We start from the raw sequence: 24,412 nt of genomic DNA on the forward strand, positions 1-24,412 counted from the left end.
GTCTCTCACACGTACAGATGCAGACATGGCCGCAAATTAAGATTTTTGCCCAAAATGGGTGTTTTTTTAATAGCAGAATAGAACAAAAGTATGTAAAGGATGTATCTCACAATGACATGCAGCAAAGGCTGCAAAATTAAGATGTTTGCCCTAAATTGGTGTTTTTTTAATACCAGAATAGCACAGCAGTATCTAAAGCGTGTATCTCACACTGACAGATGCAGCAAATGCTGCAAAATTAAGTTTTTTGCCCTAAATGGGTGTTTTTTGAATAACAGGATATGACAGCCGTTTATAACGCTTGAATTTCACACGTACAGATGCAGCAAGGGCTGTAAAATTTAGTATTTTGCACAAAAAGGGTGCTTTTTAAAACCCAGAAAACTATAGCTGTATTTCTAGCTTAAATTGCACACTGACTAATGCGGGAGAGGCCCAAGATGGAGGGTATTGCCAAAAATAGGTGTTTTTTAAAACTCAGAAAATTATTGAAGTATTTCAAGCTTGTTTTTAACAATCACAGATGCAGCAAAGGCTGCAATATTAAGTACTTTGCCCAAAATGGGTGTTTATTTTTACTAACAGAATATGACAGCAGTATCTAAAGCGTGTATCTCACACTGACAGATGCAGCAAGGGCTGTAAATTGAGTATTTTGCCCAAAAAGGGTGTTTTTTTAAAACCCAGAAAATTATAGCTGTATTTCTAGCTTAAATTGCACACTGACAAATGCTGTAAAGGCACAAGATGAAGGATGCAAATGGAATCAATGTAAGAGAGAAAGTAGACAGCGGCACTCACCCGTGTGTTCACAAAATCAACAGGTATCCTGGAGGAAGTAGATACCTCCCTACCCCCTGACGAAAACCTGGTGATCAACCTAACTGATCGTCTATTGCCACCTGGTTGCATGAAGGTTCTTAGCAAAGGACTTGGTTATAGTCTAACTGAACAATTTGACCCTGTCACCTTTGAAGTAGATTTATTTAAAGCTACTCGCAAGCTACACCTACACAAGCTCTTTAGAGATACCCCACAGGTGTCCACTACTCAGGGAGAGTCACCACTTTGTCCTGACCCCGTAGCTTTCCAAATATCCACCAAATTCAATGAAGAAGAACTAGCCTGTCTCACTGGAATGGATGTTACTGAGGAGTCCTCATCTGACACCTCTGTGGGTCCATTTACAGGTGGAGTCAGATCCACTTTTTGCCCCCCTATGCCCGCCGGCAGTAGCATTGATATTTTTCAACATCAAGTAATGAGAGACATCAGAGCAGTAATATATTCCACTGCCCAACCTAACATCAATGTAGATGAGCAGAAAGCCTTACATTGGCTCCGCTCCCAGGAAGACATAGTTGTGAAACCGGCGGACAAGGGGGGCAATGTGGTTCTCATGTCCAGAGAATATTATTTAAGTGAAGCCTTTAGACAATTAGGAGACACTCGCGTATATGAAAGGATACGGGGGGACCCCTTGCCCAATACCCAACAGTTGCTGAAGTCCCTTGTCAGTAGATATGTGGAGGTTGGTTTCCTCCCCAGAAATATGTTGGACAAACTTGCCCCATCGTCCCCAGCCAAACCATCTTGGTATTTTCTTCCAAAGGTCCATAAGTCACTGAGCCACCCCCCGGGACGTCCAATCGTCGCGGGGATTGGCTCAGTGACTGATCCTCTGTCCAAATATGTGGACTGGCTCCTGAGACCAGCACTCACTAGTGCCCCAGCATATCTCAGGGATACCAATGATTTTTTATTGGCCCTTAGGGAATTGCATTGGCAAAAAGATTACCAATTGGTATCCCTCGATGTGGAAAGCCTCTACACCCGCATCACTCATGATGCGGTGTGGAGGCGGTCCTTGACATCGTGGCGAACCTGGGTAAAAGCCGTTTATATTGTGAATTCATTGGTGAGGCACTGGAGTTTATTCTAACTAACAATGTGTTTCAGTTTGGGAACGAGTGGTTTAGGCAAAGGATGGGTACGGCTATGGGGACCCCCGTCTCCTGCACATTTTCTAATATGTACCTTGCCAGACTAGAGGACAGGTATGTTTATTCTACCACTAATCCTTTTCTTTCTAAGTTAAAGACGTATCTACATTTTGTAGATGACGTGTTCATAGTCTGGGAAGGCACAGAAAAAGAGTGCAGCGAGTTTGTTAATTTTCTCAACAAAAACGACATGGGAATGACCTTTACCCTCAACTTTGGAGGTACTAGGTTGGAATTCCTGGATGTGGCTGTCCTGGTGGAAGGCAACGAGTTGGTCACGGAGGGCTTTCGTAAGCCCACGGCGACCAACTCCTTGCTCCACCACGACAGCTTCCACCCACAAAGTGTCAAAAAAGCCGTACCTTACGGACAATTTATTAGATTGAGGCGTATTAACAGCAAAGACAGTGGATATCATAGACAGGCTGGTGATTTGAAACAGCGACTACTAAAGAGAGGCTACCTCGAAGAACCACTCAACAGTGACATGAAAAGAGTAGAAAAAAACTTCTCACAGGATAGTCTTCTAAAGAGTGTTAGCCAGAAAAAGGACCAGAGTAAGATGGAGACCAAGGATGCTAGATTTGCATTTTCCTTTAAATACAGTCCCATGGCAGAGCGTATTCGCTCGGTTATATTAAAAAATTGGGATGTTTTGAGGAGGGATGCAACTCTAAATGAGCTTACAGGACAGAAACCATTGATTTCCTTCAGAAGGAGCCACACTGTCAAAGATAAACTTGTCAGGAGTAGGTTTCAACCTGATAAGAGCAAGAATTGGCTCAAAAGTAATCTACCTAAAGGCAACTTCAGGTGTGGTAGTTGTTCACTGTGCACTAGTAATTCCCAGAAAAAGTGTATTGAATTTGCTGGTATCCAACATAAAGTCAATACCTTTATTAACTGTCGGAGTACACATGTAGTATTTTTATTACTGTGCACATGTGGACGTTTCTATATTGTTAAGTCCATCAGATGTCTTTTTGAACGAGTCAGGGAGCATTTTAACTCCATTAAGACAGGGAAAGGATGCCCAAGGCTTATAGAACATATAAGAGAAGCCCATGGTGGTGATATTAGCTGTATCTCCTTCTCTGGTTTAGAAACTGTGTCCACTCCTCTGCAGGGGAAGGGGGGGGGGGGGGGTAGACATTGCCTCCTCCTGCAGAGAGAGGCTAGGTGGATACTACGCACACAAGCCCTGGGGGAACTTGGATTAAATGATAGGAATGATCTTAGCCCCTTCCTTTAGTACCTTACTCATAAATACATTTTTGTATTGCTCATATTGTTTATAATCCTTGATTGTTACACATGTATTGTTTTTATACAGATATCTTTTCTAGTCATCCTCTTTATGTAGACGCAGCCTGGCTTGTTAATTTCCATGACATCAGCCTGCGCCAGAAATTAAAAGGAGCGATGCGCAAGCACGCATTGACGCACAGCCTGAGGAAGCGCATGTAGCACGAAACGGCCGCCGCTGTTCAATGCGTGCTTCAGAATTGTCCGACCCCTGCCTGATGCTATGTTGGAAATAAAGCTGCTGATTTTGTGAACACATGGGTGAGTGCCGCTGTCTACTTTCTCTCTTACATTGATTCCATTTGCATCCTACCTGTTACGCCCAGCTGAGCACCTCCGTTCGTGTGTGTCCTCCCCAGCCACGTACAGCATTGATTCCGTGCGCTTAGCCGGTGTAGTGGTGCCTTGGACAAGATGAAGGATATTGCCAAAAATGGGTGTTTTTTTTTAAAACCAGATTATTATTGCAGTATTTCAAGCTTGGATTTGAATGTCATAAAAGCACATATGCTGTGCTGGTGCACTGAGCTTGCATAAAATGGCCACCGCCGCCCATCTAACTAACAGACGGACAAAAGTTATTTTTCTCTGTCACAGGGCTCAGAGCAGGGTAAAAAGATTGTGCACTGCACCCACAAACTAAATCTATGTAGATAGCTGAGTTAACAAGCACTTCAGATTAAAGATTGTTTCCTATTCTCTCCCTCACAGCAGCAGCATCCTATTCCTACACTAAGCACAGCAGAGTGACGTGCAGCGCTATGTGACTCCAGTGTCACGGGGTTCCGAAGGTGCACTCGGTCCCCCATTGCCCGCAGAACTGTTGCTTAGCTTTTGGAATGAGGTTCTGTGTCTGACCTCATTCCCAGGGTGGCTTTACTAGCTGGGTGGCTCCCTGCTCCTAGTCTGCCTTGAGCGCCGAGCTGATCACTCGGTGCTCGACTGGTTGGTCTGTCGGTCATGTGACGCTGGCCACATGACCCTCACTCCCCACTATAAATACAGGCAGCCTGCTGGCTACAGGTTGCCTGTTAATTTCTAGGTTCCTGGCTATTTGTTGGACTACTGAATATTTACCTGATCCTGTTCCCTGACGATCCTCTGCCTGCTCCTCCTGTACTGCGCATACATCCTGGTATTGTGACCTCGGCTCCCACCTGACTACTCTCTTAGGACTCCTCTTGTACTTCGCTACTCTCCTGGTATTTGACCCCGGCTTCTCCTGACCATTCTTTGCTTTATCCGTTGTACTGCGTAGCTCTCTTGGTTCTGACCCGGTCCGTTCATGTTCCGTATTTTGTCTTGTCTGTCTTCCCTGCACATATCCTAAGTTAGGGACTGCCGTCCAGTTGTCCCCTGTCATCAGGACTCGTGAGGCAAGTAGGCAGGGCCAGGGGTGAGGGTGGAGCGCAGTGGTCACTACCCTTCCCCCTGTGTGTGTGTGGACGTGACCGTTACATCCAGCTTATTTAGAGGCTGGGTCACATGCTGCACTGGCCAATCACAGCCATGCCATTAGTAGACATGGCTGTGATGGCTTCAAAGGGCACAGAGTTAAACGCTTGTTGATTGGCTGCTCTGCAGCCTTTCAAAAAGCGCCAATAAATCGCTGAACACTGAACCCGAACCTTTACTGAAATGTTCGGGTTCGGGGTCCAAAAATCCTAAAGTTCGGTACGAACCCAAACTTTACAGTTCGGGTTCGCTCAACCCTAGTTGTCGCCTTTCCAGTCAGCTTCCGCTAATCAGAAGCGAGGAGTGGTCATGGATGTCTGACCTCTTTAAGGTTTTAAAAAACTTTGAGGAATCAACACAGATGGTGAGCAGTGATAGCGCTATTATCAGCATAAACATCCCACTTCTGTGTCTACTCAAACACTTGCTGCTCACAATTAAGGATGACGCTTTGCATGTGAAAGAGGTGGAAATGGGGAAAGAAGACATTACACAGGGTGATAGCCAGACCACCCTCCGTCCGTCTTCTCAGCGTTAATTGGACCATGAAGAGGAGGAGGAGGAGCAGGAGACGGTTGCCTCCGTTACAGAGGGTAGTACCCATGGAAGTTTAATTCCATCTGTTCTGCATGGGTGGGCAGAAGAAGAGGATGAGGAGATGGACAGTCATCCTCCTGATGACGACAGTGAAGTCTTGCCTGTTGGTACTCTGGCACACATGGCTGACTTCATGTTAGGCTGCCTTTCCCACGACCCGCGCATTATATGCATTTTAGACAACACAGATTACTCGGTGTTCATCCTTCTCGACCCCCGCTACAAAGAGAACTTCTCATCTCTCATTCCTCAGGTGGAGAGGACGAGCAAAATGGTGCAATACCAGAAGGTCCTTGTTGAAAAATTGTTTCAAAAATTTCCATCTGACAACAATGGCGGCAGAGTCCGTACTTCCTTGGGCAACCAAGGAGGGGAGACAAGGGGAACACACAGCAGTTCCATCAGAGGCAGGGCAACACTCTCCAAGGCCTGGGACAGTTTCATGACACCCCGCCAGCACCCTCACCCTGATGCGCGGTCTAGTGTCACAAGGAGGGAAAAGTTTTGAAAGATGGTGAAGGAGTACGTAGCAGACCATGTCAGCATCCTCAGTGATCCCTCAGTGCCTTACAACCACTGGGTGTCCGAGCTGGACACGTGGCATGAACTGGCGCTCTACGCCTTGGAGGTTCTGGCCTGCCCTGCCGTCAGCGTTTTGTCTGAGCGGGTATTTAGTGCTGCTGGTGGCATTATAACAGATAAGCGTATCCGCCTGTCAACTGAAAATGCTGACAGGTTGACTCTTATAAAAATGAACAAGGCCTGGATTGCCCCAGACTTCTCGACTCCACCAGAGGAAAGCAGATGAACAAAGGCACTTTAAATTTGTTGTTTAATGTACTCAATACACTGTATTCCCATGCACCCATTCCACCACAAAAAGGGTATATGGTTAAATCTTCCTTTTCTCATCATCCTCCTCTTCCATCATATCAGCATGCTTATTCGTCGCATATAATGTTTTACAGGGTCAGCTCAACTGCAGGCCCTCGCATATAATGTTTTACAGGGTCAGCTCAACTGCAGGCCCTCGCATATAATGTTTTACAGGGTCAGCTCACCTGCAGGCCCTCGCAAATAATGTTTTACATGGTCAGCTCAACTGCAGGCCCTCGCATATAATGTTTTACAGAGTCAGCTCACCTGCAGGCCCTCGCATATAATGTTTTACAGGGTCAGCTCACCTGCAGGCCCTCGCATATGTTTTACAGGGTCAGTTCACCTGCAGGCCCTCGCATATAATGTTTTACAGGGTCAGCTCACCTGCAGGCCCTTGCATATAAGTTTTACATGGTCAGCTCCCCAGCAGGCCCTCGCATATAATGTTTTACAGGGTTAGCTCACCTGCAGGCCCTTACCTACAATCTTTTACAGGGTCAGTTCACCTTCTGATGACGACAGCGAAGTCTTGCCTGTTGTTACTCTGGCACACATGGCTGACTTCATGTTAGGCTGCCTTTCCCACGATCCGCGCTTTATACGCATTTTAGACAACACGGATTAATGGGTGTTCACCCTTCTACAAAGAGAACTTCTCATCTCTCATTCCTCTGGTGGAGAGGACAAGCAAAACGGTGCTATACCAGAAGGTCCTTGTTGAAAAATTGCTCCAAAGTTGATAGGGCAGACATCCAAATGGATCGTCGCCGTTACGGGGACGTGCGATCGCCTAGAAGTTATCTAGAGTCAACAAAGCGGCAGCAGGCCCTCACCTATAAGTTCAGTCTCAGGTAGCCAATAGTCTGGTCAACATAATCCTCACCATGACGGCACACTGGGTGAACGTTGTGGAGGCCGGGAGCAAGTCGGCTGCTGGCACCAGACTTGTCTCCAATAGATCCTCGTTAACGGAAAGTGTACTAATTCCAATAACAGGGCCTCTTGTTTTTTATCGTCACTACCTCCCCGAGTCGGGAGTGGGTAATTGCCGCCGCCTGCTGCCTTCCTTGGAAGCATGTGCTTTAATAACTTGACCACCCTCTCTGGATGGTTCAAAATTAGGAAAAAAAAGGGGCAAGGCAACAACAGCCAATCAGATTTCAGCCATTGACCTCCCTTGGATGTGGTAGCCGTTTCTCAGGCTCCCTCTCCGGCATCGAACCCTGATACCCCGTTACCCGTGATCACCATGGTAGGCGCAGAAAAGAACATTGAAAGTTAAAAGGGACATCCGAATGGATCGTCGCCGTCATCGTCCAGAGGTTATCTAGAGTCACCAATGCGGCAGCAGGCCCTCGCCCCTAATGTTTTAGATGGTCAGATCAGCAGGCCCTTGCTCCAAATGTTTTTGAGGGTCACCAGCAGGCCATCAATCATAATTTTTCAAGGGTGTGTATGATGCCCACCTTTATGTGTAACAAAGGGTGTTTTGGAGTGACGGTTCTTTGTAATTTTTGGCAGCCCTTTCACTTAGTGCATAGGCCTTATGAGTGTAGGAGTCCCACTACCTGAACTATTGTACTACAATGTGAATGAGGCCCTCCATTATGTGATATACAGGTTGTATCGGAGTACCTCTTCCTTGTAATTTTTGGCAGCACTTGCACTTTATATACAGGGAGTGCAGAATTATTAGGCAAGTTGTATTTTTGAGGATTAATTTTATTATTGAACAACAACCATGTTCTCAATGAACCCAAAAAGCTCATTAATATCAAAGCTGAATATTTTTGGAAGTAGTTTTTAGTTTGTTTTTAGTTTTAGCTATTTTAGGGGGATATCTGTGTGTGCAGGTGACTATTACTGTGCATAATTATTAGGCAACTTAACAAAAAACAAATATATACCCATTTCAATTATTTATTTTTACCAGTGAAACCAATATAACATCTCAACATTCACAAATATACATTTCTGACATTCAAAAACAAAACAAAAACAAATCAGTGACCAATATAGCCACCTTTCTTTGCAAGGACACTCAAAAGCCTGCCATCCATGGATTCTGTCAGTGTTTTGATCTGTTCACCATCAACATTGCGTGCAGCAGCAACCACAGCCTCTCAGACACTGTTCAGAGAGGTGTACTGTTTTCCCTGCTTGTAAATCTCACATTTGATGATGGACCACAGGTTCTCAATGGGGTTCAGATCAGGTGAACAAGGAGGCCATGTCATTAGATTTTCTTCTTTTATACCCTTTCTTGCCAGCCACGCTGTGGAGGACTTGGACGCGTGTGATGGAGCATTTTCCTGCATGAAAATCATGTTTTTCTTGAAGGATGCAGACTTCTTCCTGTACCACTGCTTCAAGAAGGTGTCTTCCAGAAACTGGCAGTAGGACTGGGAGTTGAGCTTGACTCCATCCTCAACCCAAAGAGGCCCCACAAGCTCATCTTTGATGATACCAGCCCAAACCAGTACTCCACCTCCACCTTGCTGGCGTCTGAGTCGGACTGGAGCTCTCTGCCCTTTACCAATCCAGCCACGGGCCCATCCATCTGGCCCATCAAGACTCACTCTCATTTCATCAGTCCATAAAACCTTAGAAAAATCAGTCTTGAGATATTTCTTGGCCCAGTCTTGATGTTTCAGCTTGTGTGTCTTGTTCAGTGGTGGTCGTCTTTCAGCCTTTCTTACCTTGGCCATGTCTCTGAGTATTGCACACCTTGTGCTTTTGGGCACTCCAGTGATGTTGCAGCTCTGAAATATGGCCAAACTGGTGGCAAGTGGCATCTTGGCAGCTGCACGCTTGACTTTTCTCAGTTCATGGGCAGTTATTTTGCGCCTTGGTTTTTCCACACGCTTCTTGCGATCCTGTTGACTATTTTGAATGAAACGCTTGATTGTTTGATGATCACGCTTCAGAAGTTTTACAATTTTAAGAGTGCTGCATCCCTCTGCAAGATATCTCACTATTTTTGACTTTTCTGAGCCTGTCAAGTCCTTCTTTTGACCCATTTTGACAAAGGATAGGAAGTTGCCTAATAATTATGCACACCTAATATAGGGTGTTGATGTCATTAGACCACACCCCTTCTCATTACAGAGATGCACATCACCTAATATGCTTAATTGGTAGTAGGCTTTCGAGCCTATACAGCTTGGAGTAAGACAACATGCATAAAGAGGATGATGTGGTCAAAATACTCATTTGCCTAATAATTCTGCACGCAGTGTACAAGTAAATATACAGGAAAGAATGTTTCTTAACAATTTTTCATCTAAAAGTGATTTTTTTCTGGTTTTGTGCGTATTATTGTCAGCGTCTGCTCAGTTTGCACTGCAAGTTTTTTTTTTTTTGCAGAAAATACTTTTTTTGTGCAGAAGACTTTTTTGTGCCGAAAATACTTTTTTACTTTTTGTGCAAAATACTTTTTTGTGGAAACTACTTTTTTGCTCAAACTTTTCTTCTAAATTTAAATTTATTGCAATTACAAGCCCTTTCATGTGTGAAAACACTACATACACACCTCACACTAAATAAAGTTTTACACATTTCACACATCACACCCCAATAAAATAAAATGATGAGGGACCCTCTAGAAGGTGCCCCAGGGTAGCAGCGGAGGAAGCCCCCCAGAGTGAACGCATATGGACCCCACCCCCTGACGATTATCAGCCCCAAATTCCAGAGTTTGTGGGAAACTCTGGAATCCAAATTGACTGCACGAGCTTCACAGAAATTGATTTTTTCAAAATCTTTTTCAGTGAAGATTTAGTAACTTTTATTGTGGCCCAAACAAATTTATATGCCCAGCAGTTTATTACCCAGAACCCCACATAGCCATTTGCAAGACCCCTTGGTTGGACCCCAGTTACAGCAGCAGAAATGAAAAACTTCTAGGGGCTTCTGCTGCATATGGGGCGTGTTAAAAAAACTGAAATTAGACAGTATTGTGCAGATGTCTTGTACCACATTCCAATATTCAGTAATTCCATGGCCCGGAATAGATTCGAGTCGATTCTGAAGTTTTTGCATTACAACGATAATGCACAGTGTCCGCCCCAAAATGACCCAACATTTGATCGGCTTTTTAAAATTAGGCCCGTCTAGCGGAACTTAGGCCCGTCTAGAGGAACTTAACATGTATAGCTTGGAAGAAAGACGAGACAGAGGGGATATGATAGAAACTTTTAAATACATAAAGGGAATCAACAAAGTAAAAGAGGAGAGAATATTTAAAAGAAGAAAAACTGCTACAAGAGGACATAGTTTTAAATTAGAGGGGCAAAGGTTTAAAAGTAATATCAGGAAGTATTACTTTACTGAGAGAGTAGTGGATGCATGGAATAGCCTTCCTGCAGAAGTGGTAGCTGCAAATACAGTGGAGGAGTTTAAGCATGCATGGGATAGGCATAAGGCCATCCTTCATATAAGATAGGGCCAGGGGCTATCCATAGTATTTAGTATATTGGGCAGACTGGATGGGCCAAATGGTTCTTATCTGCCGACACATTCTATGTTTCTATGTTTCTATGTTTCTATGGACACACAGGAACATTTCTTCACTTTCAAGAAGTAGTGATCAAGGACCTAATTCTTCACCTGTTTGCTGAAAAGTACTCTTTCCACCACTTAAAATAGTTCATACGGGGGTGCTCTTTCCAAAATGGGGTCACTTCTTGTTTTTTTTTTTTTTTTTTATTTCTGGGGACCTTAGGAGATTTATTTAATGCGACATGGCAGCTAAAATACATGTCTGTTTATTCAGGCCTGCAAAAAACTGTTTTTGCACTTTGCCTCTAGAGACCTGCTGTATGCCCATACAGCAGGCTACAAGCACATATGGGGTGTTTGAAAAAAGGGGAGAAAATGCGGAACATATACTAGGGTGCATTTTCTCTTTTAACCCTGCTCTTTCTGAGGCTTGCTCTACTAAGTGGCTTCTTATTAAGTGGAGTTAAAAAATAAGGAGTTCTAGAGCTGTGTGTGGTTTTGTGGGAGTTATTGCAGGTGGCTGAGTGTGGATTGCAGCAGAGATCATTGAAAGTTAAGTGTTTGTATTTTTGTACTTGCATTTAAAATCTTTTTTTTTTTTTTTTTCTCTCTGCTTAATTAAGGCGAGTGCCTGGGGCAACCAGGTGCTATAAATTGAGCCACTTATACTCTTCAGAGCCTGCTCTTTCTGAGGCTTGCTCTACTAAGTGGCTTCTTATTAAGTGGAGTTAAAAAATAAGGAGTTCTAGAGCTGTGTGTGGTTTTGTGGGAGTGATTGCAGGTGGCTGAGTGTGGATTGCAGCAGAGATCATTGAAAGTTAAGTGTTTGTATTTTTGTACTTGCATTTTAAATCGTTTTTTTTTTTTTTTTTTCTCTCTGCTTAATTAAGGCGAGTGCCTGGGGCAACCAGGTGCTATAAATTGAGCCACTTATACTCTTCAGAGCCTGCTCTTTCTGAGGCTTGCTCTACTAAGTGGCTTCTTATTAAGTGGAGTTAAAAAATAAGGAGTTCTAGAGCTGTGTGTGGTTTTGTGGGAGTGATTGCAGGTGGCTGAGTGTGGATTGCAGCAGAGATCATTGAAAGTTAAGTGTTTGTATTTTTGTACTTGCATTTAAAATCGTTTTTTTTTTTTTTTTTCTCTCTGCTTAATTAAGGCGAGTGCCTGGGGCAACCAGGTGCTATAAATTGAGCCACTTATACTCTTCAGAGCCTGCTCTTTCTGAGGCTTGCTCTACTAAGTGGCTTCTTATTAAGTGGAGTTAAAAAATAAGGAGTTCTAGAGCTGTGTGTGGTTTTGTGGGAGTGATTGCAGGTGGCTGAGTGTGGATTGCAGCAGAGATCATTGAAAGTTAAGTGTTTGTATTTTTGTACTTGCATTTAAAATCGTTTTTTTTTTTTTTTTTTCTCTCTGCTTAATTAAGGCGAGTGCCTGGGGCAACCAGGTGCTATAAATTGAGCCACTTATACTCTTCAGAGCCTGCTCTTTCTGAGGCTTGCTCTACTAAGTGGGCTTCTTATTAAGTGGAGTTAAAAAATAAGGAGTTTAAGAAAAGGAGTTTGGAAACTAAGGTTGGATATAATTTCCTTGTGTGTTGTTGGCTTAATTTTACGTGGTCCTTCAACTACAGCAGACAGGGTCTAAATCTAAATCATTTATACTGTTTTACTTTTTTACTGTTGTAATCCCCATTTAGTATGTGTTGCACAATTTACAACGCAGTCCAGTGCACATCTTGCATGATGTATGCAGTCCTGGAACAGCCGTTCGAGGGTGTATATCTTTGTTCTAGATGTGAGCAAATTACCCGTTTGGAATCGCAGATCGAGTCTCTAAATGGGCAAGTTGCAACACTGAGAGGCATTGATAATTTGCAAAAGAGTTTGCTTCTCACCGAGCAAGCACTCTTTGGGGTAGATGAGGGGGAGGGTGACAGAGAGGAGGCTGAGGAAAGTGAGGTAGCTAGCTGGGTAAAAGTTAGAAAGCGGGGTAGAGGGAAGAGTGCCAGGGAGGCTAGCCCTGATCTGACACACCCCAACAAGTTTGCACGTTTGGCAGATGAGGGGGATGTCAGTCCGGGGACGGCACTGCTGCAGCCAGACACTTCCTCTGCCAGTCAGGGGAATGTCAGCTCCAGTAAGCAGGGAACCAGGAGAGCAGGGCAGGCCAGACAGGTGCTGGTAGTGGGAGACTCCATTATTAGGGGAACAGATAGGGAAATCTGTCACAAAGACCGTGATCGCCGAACAGTGTGCTGTCTTCCTGGCGCTAGAGTTCGACACATCGCGGATCGGGTTGACAGATTACTGGGAGGGGCTGGAGACGATCCAGCGGTCATGGTCCATATCGGAACCAATGACAAAGTTAGAGGTAGGTGGAGAGTCCTTAAAAATGATTTCAGGGATTTAGGTCAAAAGCTGAGGGCAAGGACCTCTAAGGTAGTATTTTCCGAAATACTGCCTGTACCACGAGCCACACAAGAAAGGCAATGGGAGATTAGGGAGATTAACAAGTGGCTCAAGAACTGGTGTAGGATGGAGGGGTTTGGGTTCCTGGAGAACTGGGCCGATTTTTCTATCGGCAACAGGCTCTATCGTAGGGACGGGCTGCACCTCAATGGGGAAGGGGCAGCTGTGCTGGGGAGAAAGATGGCTAGAAGGTTGGAGGAGTGTTTAAACTAGGGACTGGGGGGGAGGGTAATTACGTTATAGGAGGGGAAGATAGTGCAGATAGAGACCGGGGGCAAGGTAATAAGAATGGGGGAGGAATGGAAGGAGGGACTAGAACAATTCAGAAGGAAAGGTGTAGGGTAAAAAATATACATAAACCTCTCAAATGTATGTCTACTAATGCCAGAAGCCTGACTAATAAAACTGGTGAACTGGAATTAGTGATGTGTGAGGAGGACTATGACATAGTGGGAATAACTGAGACATGGCTGGATGATAGCTATGACTGGGCAGTTAATGTACAAGGTTACAGTCTGTTTAGAAAGGATCGTCAAAACCGGAGAGGGGGAGGGGTCTGCCTTTATATAAAGTCCTGTCTAAAGCCCACAGTCCGAGAAGATATAAGTGAGGGACATGAACATGTGGAGTCACTATGGGTAGAGATACATGGAGCTAAAAACAACAATAAATTACTAATAGGAGTTTACTATAAACCACCTAATATACCAGAGTCCATAGAAAATCTACTACTAAACGAGATAGACGAGGCGGCAAATCATAATGAGGTGGTTATTATGGGGGACTTCAACTACCCAGATATAGACTGGGAAACTGAAACTTGTATATCTCATAAGGGAAACAGGTTCGTGGCTATAACCAAAGACAATTACCTCTCCCAACTGGTTCAGGACCCGACTAGAGGGACGGCCATACTGGACTTAGTATTAACCAATAGACCTGACAGAACAACAGACGTGCAGGTCGGGGGACACCTGGGAAATAGTGACCATAAAGTAATAACCTTCCAATTATCATTCAAAAGAGCGTTTCTACAGGGAGGAACAAAAATACCAAACTTCAAAAAAGCTAAATTTAGCCAACTAAGAGAGGCCATAGGCCAAACTAACTGGGACAAAGTCCTCACAAATACAGACACAAAATGGGATATCTTTAAAAACATCCTAAAAACTCATTGTCAGAGGTACATACCGTATGGTAATAAAAGGTTAAGGAACAAAAAGAAACCAATGTGGATAAATAGAACTGTAAAGAAAGCAATAAATGACAAAAAGAAAGCATATAAAACACTAAAACAGGAGGGTTGCACGGAAGCACTGAAAAACTATAAGGAAAAAAATAGAACATGTAAAAAACAAATAAAAGCGGCCAAACTAGAGACCGAGAGATTAATTGCCAAAGAGAGTAAAACCAACCCTAAAATGTTCTTCAATTATATAAATGTTAAAAAGTATAAAGCTGAAGGTGTTGGCCCTTTAAAGAGTAATGAGGGGGGAGTCGCAGAGAGCGACGAGGAGAAAGCAAAGCTGTTAAATATTTTTTTCTCCAATGTATTCACTGAGGAAAATAAATTGTCAGATGACATGCAGAATGCAAAAATAAATTCCCCATTAAAAGTGTCCTGTCTGACCCAGGAAGAAGTACATCAGCGGCTTAAAAAGATTAAAATAGACAAATCGCCAGGACCGGATGGCATACACCCCCGTATCCTAAGGGAATTAAGTAATGTCATAGCCAGACCCTTATTTCTGATATTTGCAGACTCTATACTGACAGGGAATGTCCCACAGGATTGGCGCGTGGCATATGTGGTGCCAATATTCAAAAAGGGGCCAAAAACAGAGCCTGGAAACTATAGGCCGGTAAGTTTAACATCTGTTGTGGGTAAACTGTTTGAAGGTTTTCTGAGAGATGCTATATTAGAGCATCTCAACGGAAATAAGCAAATAACGCCATATCAGCATGGCTTCGTGAGGGATCGGTCATGTCAAACTAATTTAATCAGTTTCTATGAGGAGGTAAGTTCTAGACTTGACAGCGGCGAATCAATGGATGTCGTATATCTGGACTTCTCCAAAGCATTTGACACTGTACCGCATAAAAGGTTAGTATATAAAATGAGAATGCTCGGACTGGGAGAAAACATCTGTATGTGGGTAAGTAACTGGCTGAGTGATAGAAAACAGAGGGTGGTTATTAACGGTACACATTCAGATTGGGTCACTGTCACTAGTGGGGTACCTCAGGGGTCAGTATTGGGCCCTATTCTCTTCAATATATTTATTAATGATCTTGTAGAAGGCTTGCATAGTAAAGTATCAATTTTCGCAGATGACACTAAACTGTGTAAAGTAATTTACACTGAAGAGGACAGTATACTACTACAGAGGGATCTGGATAGATTGGAGGCTTGGGCAGATAAGTGGCAGATGAGGTTTAACACTGATAAATGTAAGGTTATGCACATGGGAAGGAAAAATGCAAGTCACCCGTACATACTAAATGGTAAAACACTCGGTAACACTGACATGGAAAAGGATCTAGGAATTTTAATAAACAGCAAACTAAACAGCAAAAACCAGTGTCAGGCAGCTGCTGCCAAGGCCAACAAGATAATGGGTTGCATCAAAAGGGGCATAGATTCCCGTGATATGAACATAGTCCTACCACTTTACAAATCGCTAGTCTGACCACACATGGAGTACTGTGTACAGTTCTGGGCTCCTGTAAACAAGGCAGACATAGCAGAGCTAGAGAGGGTTCAGAGGAGGGCAACTAAAGTAATAACTGGAATGGGGCAACTACAGTACCCTGAAAGATTATCAAAATTAGGGTTATTCACTTTAGAAAAAAGACGACTGAGGGGAGATCTAATTAATATGTATAAATATATCAGGGGTCAGTACAGAGATCTATCCCATCAGCTATTTATCCCCAGGACTGTGACTGTGACGAGGGGACATCCTCTGCGTCTGGAGGAAAGAAGGTTTGTACACAAACATAGAAGAGGATTCTTTACGGTAAGAGCAGTGAGACTATGGAACTCTCTGCCTGAGGAGGTGGTGATGGTGAGTGCAATAAATGAATTCAAGAGGGGCCTGGATGTGTTTCTAGAGCTTAATAATATTACAGGCTATAGCTACTAGAGAGGGGTCGTTGATCCAGGGAGTTATTCTGATTGGAGTCGGGAAGAAATTTTTTATTCCCCTAAAGTGGAGAAAATTGGCTTCTACCTCACAGGGTTTTTTGCCTTCCTCTGGATCAACTTGCAGGATAACAGGCCGAACTGGATGGACAAATGTCTTTTTTCGGCCTTATGTACTATGTTACTATGTTTGTGAAAGTGAAAAATTGGGGTCTACTAGTAATTTTTCATTTTTACAAATGTGTGCTTTAAAATCCTTTCTCTACTATTTCTGCTTTCTGTGAGACATCTGTTTGCTAAAACACTTAAAATGTTCGTACGGGGTGCTCTTTCCAAAATGGGGTCACTTCTTGGGGTTTTTCATTTCTAGGGACCTCAGGAAATTTATTTAATGCGACATGTCACCTAAAATCCATGTCTGCCAATGCTGTTTGCCTGCTGTGTGCCCATACAGCAGGCTACAAGCACATATGGGGTGTTTCCTGAATGGAAAGAAAATGGGGAACACAACCTGTGGTACATTTTCTCATTTAACGCCTTGTGAAAAAAAAATTGGGGTCTGCTAGTAATAGTTTTTTTCTTCACAAATCTATGCTTTGAAATGCTTTCTCAAGTATTTCTGTGAGACACCTGTTTGGTGAAAAGTACCCTTTCTACCACTTAAAATGTTCATACGGGGGTGCTTTTTCCGAAATGGGGTCACTTGTTCGGGTTTTTCATTTCTGCGGACCTCAGGAATTTATTTAATGCGATATGGCACCTAAAATCCATGTCTGCCAATTCAGGTCAGCAAAATCCATATTTAGCTGTTTGACTCTAGAGCCCTGCCATGCGCCCATACATAATCTTTTGAGCACATAGGTTGTGTTGGCGTATTTGGGGGGAAATGGGTAACAAAATGTAGGGTGAATTTTGTCCTGTTACCCCTTGTGAAAGTAAAAAATTTAGGTGTAAAGCTTTTTCTGGATTTTTTTAAAATTTTTTCATTTTCACAGCCAAGCGTTTCCTAATTCTGTGAAACGCCCAATGGGCCAAAGTGCTCACTACACACCTTGAAATATTCCTTGAGGGGTGTAGATTCCAGAATGGGGTCACTTTTGGGGGTTTCCACTGTAGGGCCACCTCAGGGTGTCTTCACATGCGACATAGCTTCCAATTACCATTCCAGCTAAATCCGCTCTCCTAACGCCATATGGTGCTCCTTCCACTCTGAAGCCTGCCGTGCACTCATACATCATTTTTTGAGCACATATGGGGTGTTGGCGCATTTGGGGGGAAATGGGTAACAAAATGTGGGGTGCATCTTGTCCTGTTACCCCTTGTGAAAGTGAAAAATGTGGGTGTAAAGCAACTTTTTCTGGAAAAATTTTAAATTTTTCATTTTCACAGCCAAGCGTTTCCTAATTCTGTGAAACGCCAAAATGGTCAAAGTGCTCACTACACACCTTGAAATATTCTTTTGGGGTGTAGTTTCCAGAATGGGGTCACTTTTTGGGGGTTTCTACTGTAGGGTCACCTCAGGGTGTCTTCATATACTTCATAGCTCAATTACCATTCCAGCTGAATCCGTTCTCCAAAAGCCATATGATGCTCCTTCTACTCTGAAGCCTGCTGTGCGCCCATACATCAGTTTTTGAGCATACATGGGGTGTTTCTGTAAACTCCAGATTCAGGGAAATAGATTTTGAGTTTTGTTTGACTCTTAACCCTTGATGTGTTGCAGAAAAAAATAGATTAACTTTTTAAATGTGCTTAAAAAAAGTGAAATTTGGAAATTTCATTTCCATTTTCCTTTAATTCTCGTGGGGCACCTTAAGGCCTCTTTCACACGGGCGTTGCGGGAAAATGTGCGGGTGCGTTGCGGGAACACCCACGATTTTTCCGCGCGAGTGCAAAACATTGTAATGCGTTTTGCACTCGCGTGAGAAAAATCACGCATGTTTGGTACCCAAACCCGAACTTCTTCACAGAAGTTCGGGTTTGGGATCGGGGTTGTGTAGATTGTATTATTTTCCCTTATAACATGGTTATAAGGGAAAATAATAGCATTCTGAATACAGAATGCATAGTAAAATAGCGCTGGAGGGGTTAAAAAAATATATATAATAATTTAACTCACCTTAGTCCACTTGATAGTGCAGACGGCATCTCCTTCTGTCTCCTTTCTTCAGGACCTGTGGTGAGCATTAAATACAGGAACAGGACCTTTGATGACGTCACTCCGGTCATCACATGGCACGTCACATGATCTTTTACCATGGTGATTCACCATGGTAAAAGATCATGTGACGTACCATGTGATGACCGGAGTGACGTCATCAAAGGTCCTGTTCCTGTATTTAATGCTCACTACAGGTCCTATTCAACAAAGAAGACAGAAGGAGATGCCGGCTACGCGATCAAGTGCACTAAGGGCTCTTTCACACCTGCGTTCTTGTCTTCCGGCATAAAGTTCCGTCGTCGGGGCTCTATGCCGGAAGAATCCTGATCAGGATTATCCTAATGCATTCTCAATAAAGTGAAATCCGTTCAGGATGCATCAGGATGTCTTCAGTTCCAGAACGGAACGTTTTTTGGCCGGAGAAAATACCTCAGCATGCTGCGCTTTTTACTCCGGCCAAAAATCCGGAACACTTGCCGCAACGCCGGATCCGGAATTAATGCCCATTGAAAGGCATTGATCCGGATCCGGCTTTAAGCTAAACGTCGTTTCGGCGCATTGCCGGAGCCGACATTTAGCTTTTTCTGAATGGTTACCATGGCTGCCGGGACTCTAAAGTCCTGGCAGCCATGGTAAAGTGGAGCGGGGAGCGGGAGAGCAGCATACTTACCGTCCGTGCGGCTCCCCAGGCGCTCCAGAGTGACGTCAGGGCGCCCCAAGCGCATGGATCATGTGATCGCATTGGACACGTCATCCATGCGCATGGGGCGCTCTGACGTCATTCTGGAGCGCCCCGGGAGCCGCACGGACTGTAAGTATACCGCTCCCCCGCTCCCCGCTCCTACTATGGCAACCAGGACTTTAATAGCGTCCTGGGTGCCATAGTAACACTGAAAGCATTTTGAAGACGGTTCCGTCTTCAAATGCTTTCAGTACACTTGCGTTTTTCCGGATCCGGAGTGTAATTCCGGCAAGTGGAGTACATGCCGGATCCGGACAACGCAAGTGTGAAAGAGGCCTAAGGTGAGTTAAATTTTTATTTTATTTTTTAACCCCTCCAGCGATGTTTTACTATGCATTCTGTATTCAAAATGCTATTATTGGGTCTCCATCCCGATCGTCTCCTAGCAACCGTGCGTGAAAATCGCACCGCATCCGCACTTGCTTGTGGATGCTTGCGATTTTCACGCAACCCCATTCACTTCTATGGGGCCTGCGTTGCGTGAAAAACACAGAATATAGAGCATGCTGCGATTTTCACGCAACGCACAAGTGATGCGCCCCATAGAAATGAATGGGTTGGTATTCAGTGCGGGTGCAATGCGTTCACCTCACGCATCACATCCGCGCGGAATACTCGCCCGTGTGAAAGGGGTCTAAGGGTTAACAAAGTTTATAAAATCAGTTTTCAATAGGTTGAGGGGTGTAGTTTTTAAAATGGGTTGATTTATGGGTGGTTTCTAATATGTAAGCCCTAAAAAGTGACTTCATAATTTAACTGGTCCTGAAAATATTGGGTTTTAGAAATGTTCTTAAAAAAGATTTGCTTCTAAACTTCTAAGCCTTGTAACATCCCAAAAAAACAACAACATATTATTTTCAAAATGATCCAAACATGAAGTAGACATATGGGGAATGTAAAGTAATTACTATTTTTTGAGGTGTTACTATCTATTATAAAAGCAGAGAAATTGAAATTTGAAAATTTGCTAATTTTTCCATATTTCTGGTAAATTTGGTATTTTTTATAAATAAAAATGAAATTTTTTGACTCGTTTTTACCCCTGTCATGAAGTACAATATGTGATGAGAAAACATTCTCAGAATGGCCTGTATAAGTAAAAGCGTTTTAAAGTTATTACCACATAAAGTGACAAATGTCAGATTTGCAAAAAATGGCCTGGGCAGGAAGGTGAAAACTAGCCCGAGGTTGAAAGGGTTAAACACAAATCAAACCAAAATCATATAAACAAAAAACTGAGTACAAGCTAGTGTGAATGCAAACAGCTGTGAATACAAAACAGAAAAATCACAAAAATCTATAAAAACCCACTAACATGTATAAAAAGAAAGATGATAAGTAGTTAAGGCTGCGTGCAGCCTGTATTTGTGGGCGGGGCCAGGTCACTCCTCTTAAACCCCCCACTCCTGGGTCCTCTCCGCCACGCATGCCGCATTCGTACGTCCCCGGCACTTCTCGTCACTTCCGGTACGCTCGCTGGTCAGGTAAGTGGTGGCGCACGCCACTCCATGTGTACCATAGCTCCTACCCCAGTTTTCCCCCTCGTATGTCTCACCCGAACCACTCCGGTGCCTGTCTGCGCTGTGCACCCTCCTCTCCTGGTCAGTCCGCTGCTGCCCCACAACGCGCCCCTCATCTCGCGAGTACATGCGTTTGTCCGCAGGTCCCGCACTGGAGCCCGGCGGCTGACATCACGCGCCCTCCTCCACTCGGGGAGGGGGGGGGGGGGGGGCCTCACGTCACGTTATGCCGCTCAGTATGCTTGGGCCACGGTATTGGGGAGGAAGGACTGCCCTGCTCCTGTATGATGTGTGTGACATTGCGTAGACAAGCGCAAACTATGCCCAGACTAGGCTTGACATTCCTGGCAGTCTGGGCATAGGGTAGGCACCAGCTCATCTTACTGTGTTTAGGTCATCTGCAATGTTTGGTAGCTCTGTGGTTTTCTTTAATAGCAAATTAAAATAACAATGGTAAATATAAGAAAAAAAAAAAAAAAAAAAAAAATCCTTGGTTTTTGCCATGTCCGGAAAACCCTGGTGGCTTGTGAGGTTATGCTCTACATCTGTGTCCTCTTTTTGGTTCCTTTAGTGTCGTGGTTCTCCGCCTCGTGTTTTTTGTCCTTCTGACGTCTCAGGATTAGGTATTAGGTCGGGTTCTTATACATATTTCAAATTAATTAAAAAAAAAAATATATATATCTTTTTCCTCCAGGCACTCTGAGGGTCCCTGCCAGTCAGTCAAGTGAAATTCTTTGGCCTGAGGGTCTTTCAGGTAGGTATGGTGCGGCACGTCGCTTGTTATGCAGTCCACTCGCTGGTACTGTGGTTTTCCTCACCTGAGGCGTTCAGGTGTCATTTTCTGTTTTCTGTCCATCCTACCTGAAGCGTTCAGGTTTTTTCACTGTCCATCTGTACCTGAAGCGTTCAGGTATCTTCCCTGTCCATCTGTGCCTGAAGCGTTCAGGTATGTTCCCTGTCCATCTGTGCCTGAAGCGTTCAGGTATCTTCCCTGTCCATCTGTGCCTGAAGCGTTCAGGTTTTTTCCCTCTCCATCTGTACCTGAAGCGTTCAGGTATCATTCCTGTCCATCTGTGCTTGAAGCGTTCAGGTATCTTCCCTGTCCATCTATGCCTGAAGCGTTCAGGTTTTTTTCACTGTCCATCTGTGCCTGAAGCGTTCAGGTATCTTCCCTGTACGTCTGTGCCTGAAGCGTTCAGGTATCTTCCCTGTCCGTCTGTGCCTGAAGCGTTCAGGTTTTTTTCCCTGTCCATCTGTACCTGAAGCGTTCAGGTATCATTCCTGTCCATCTGTGCCTGAAACGTTCAGGTTTCCTCCCTGTCCATCTGTGCCTGAAACGTTCAGGTTTTCTCCCTGTCCATCTGTGCCTGAAGCGTTCAGGTTCTTCACTGTCCATCTGTGCCTGAAGCGTTCAGGTATCTTCCCTGTCCATCTGTGCCTGAAAGCGTTCAGGATCTTCCCTGTCCATCTGCCTGCGGCATTCAGGTCTCGTTCCTGTCTTCGCAGCCTGAAGCATTCTGGTGCGCGTCTCCCCCCTTAACTGGTATTATTCTGGTGTAACCTTTCCGCTCGGCCTGAAAGAATCCAGGCCTCCCTCTCTCTCTCTCTGCAGTAATCATCTCTCCCCCTCCTGGTACCTTGGACACCCTTCGGCGTGTTACGTTCCTCCTTAGCGGTGTGTTCGCTGGCTCTCGGGAGCCTCTGCTGGGTTCCTGCCCCCCCAGCCACCGTCACTCTGTTTTCGTGTCTAAACTTGTATGTCGGTGCGTCCGTCCTTTCGTCCATCTTTGCCACATCTGGGTGTTATTTTCGGTCCCGCATAACTCTCTCACGCCGGCTCCTGACTTTTCCAGTCCACAGGGCAAGTCGGGTCTCGTCCGTCAAGTCGCAGGCGGTAAGGCAAGGGTGTCGAGTCTACAGACAGGTACGTTCCCAGTTTCGGCTTAGTTAATACGGAACACAATTCCTGTGTTCTCTCCAGCTGCCATGTTTTGTTTTTAAATTTCAGGTCCTACGTCAGGTCTTCAAGGTCTCCCCGAACCATGTCTCAGGTGTCAGATGTGGACGACACTTTGTCCCTGCCGGGTTCATCGGTCTCTGGTCAAGGCGGTCCAGAGTCCCTCAGGAGATGGACCGTGCCAAAGCTTGTCGCTGAGTTGCACAGAAGGGGCATCAGGCATCCAGCTTCGGCACGGAAAGCCGAACTATACAGGCTGTTGATGTCGGAGTCTGGTCCGTTAGAAGGGGAGGATTCGTCCCCATCCATTCGTCAATCTCTCGTGCAGCTACAGGCTACCATGGATTCCCTTGTCTCTTCCGTGGCTGACATCAGGACCAGGGTGGTCGACTTGGAATCCAGAGCCTTGCCGTCACCCCAGGCGGTGGTCCCTCTCTCCGACCCTTCTTTTCAGCTTCCGGCTCCAGGTACGGCCCCAGCAGTTCCAGTGGTAGCTCCTGCCCACTTCGTGCCGGATAACATCAGGAAAGACATCTTGGCAGGAAAGGATGTGAACCTGGCTTCAATTCTGATAGCATCCCATGATACCACGGACAATAAGACCTTCGATTGTGGGGAAATCTCGGTTGTCCTTAAGGCCAAGGATGCCCGGCTCAATCGCAAGCTCTCCGTGTCAGAGTTTGTGTTGGCCTTTAGCCTGTACAGAGACGTGGTCTGCTCCGCCTTCCCATCCCGGAGGGAGGAGTTGGATACGTATTTGTACAGAGTCACTGATCTTGGGCACAAGTACGGCGGCACGGCTTTTTATGACTACCACCGCTCCTTCTCAGCTAAAGCAGCCGCCGCACTAACTCAATTTCAGTTTTCTGTCAACTGGGCCACTCTCGACATGGAGCTATTTTGCGGTCATTTTGCCGGTCTCCGTGCCCCTTCTTGTTCGACTTGCCAGTCGATCTTTCATTCATCGGAGTGGTGTCCGCAAGCCGCCACGGCTCAACCAGATAGGGCCATCCCCGGCCCCTCCGGTGTGTCTCGCAGCCCCTCCTCCATGGACAAGTTAGGCAGGCCCATCGTCTATCTTGGCAACAGCCAAGTTTGTAATAATTTTAACTTTGGCACTTGTCTTTTCAGTGGCTGCAGGGCCCTACACATCTGCACCATTTGTTTCAGGGCTCACCCCAGATCCACTTGTCCAAAACGGTTCTCCAAACAGCTATGACTAGCCGACTGCAATATCGACCTTTTGGCTGTTCTGTTGCGGGATCATCCGGCCCCGGGATTCGTGGACTCCTTGATTTCCGGCCTCTGTTTCGGCTTTGACACTGGGATGGTGGCGCTCCCCCACGATAACTGGGTGTGCGGCAATCTTCAGTCGGCCAGGTCGGATCCTGCCGTTGTTCAGGAGCTCCTGAACTCGGAGGTTGAGAAGGGGTTCCTCTTGGGCCCTTTCAACCTGATTCCTTTTTCTCGGTGGCGGATCAGCCCTATAGGTGTTGTGTCAAAGAAAGATTCTAATAAAAAACGCTTAATTTACGACCTCTCAGCCCCTCATGATTCCGTCATTCCCAGCATTAATTCATTAATTCCATCTGAAGAGTTTGCCATGAGATACGCGTCCATCGACGAGGCCATTGCTCTCATCCTCAGGGCTGGGAAAGGCGCCAGGTTGTCTAAAACTGA

The sequence above is a fragment of the Bufo bufo genome, chromosome 2, assembly GCF_905171765.1.
Source record: "Bufo bufo chromosome 2, aBufBuf1.1, whole genome shotgun sequence".
In the NCBI taxonomy this organism is placed as follows: domain Eukaryota; kingdom Metazoa; phylum Chordata; class Amphibia; order Anura; family Bufonidae; genus Bufo; species Bufo bufo.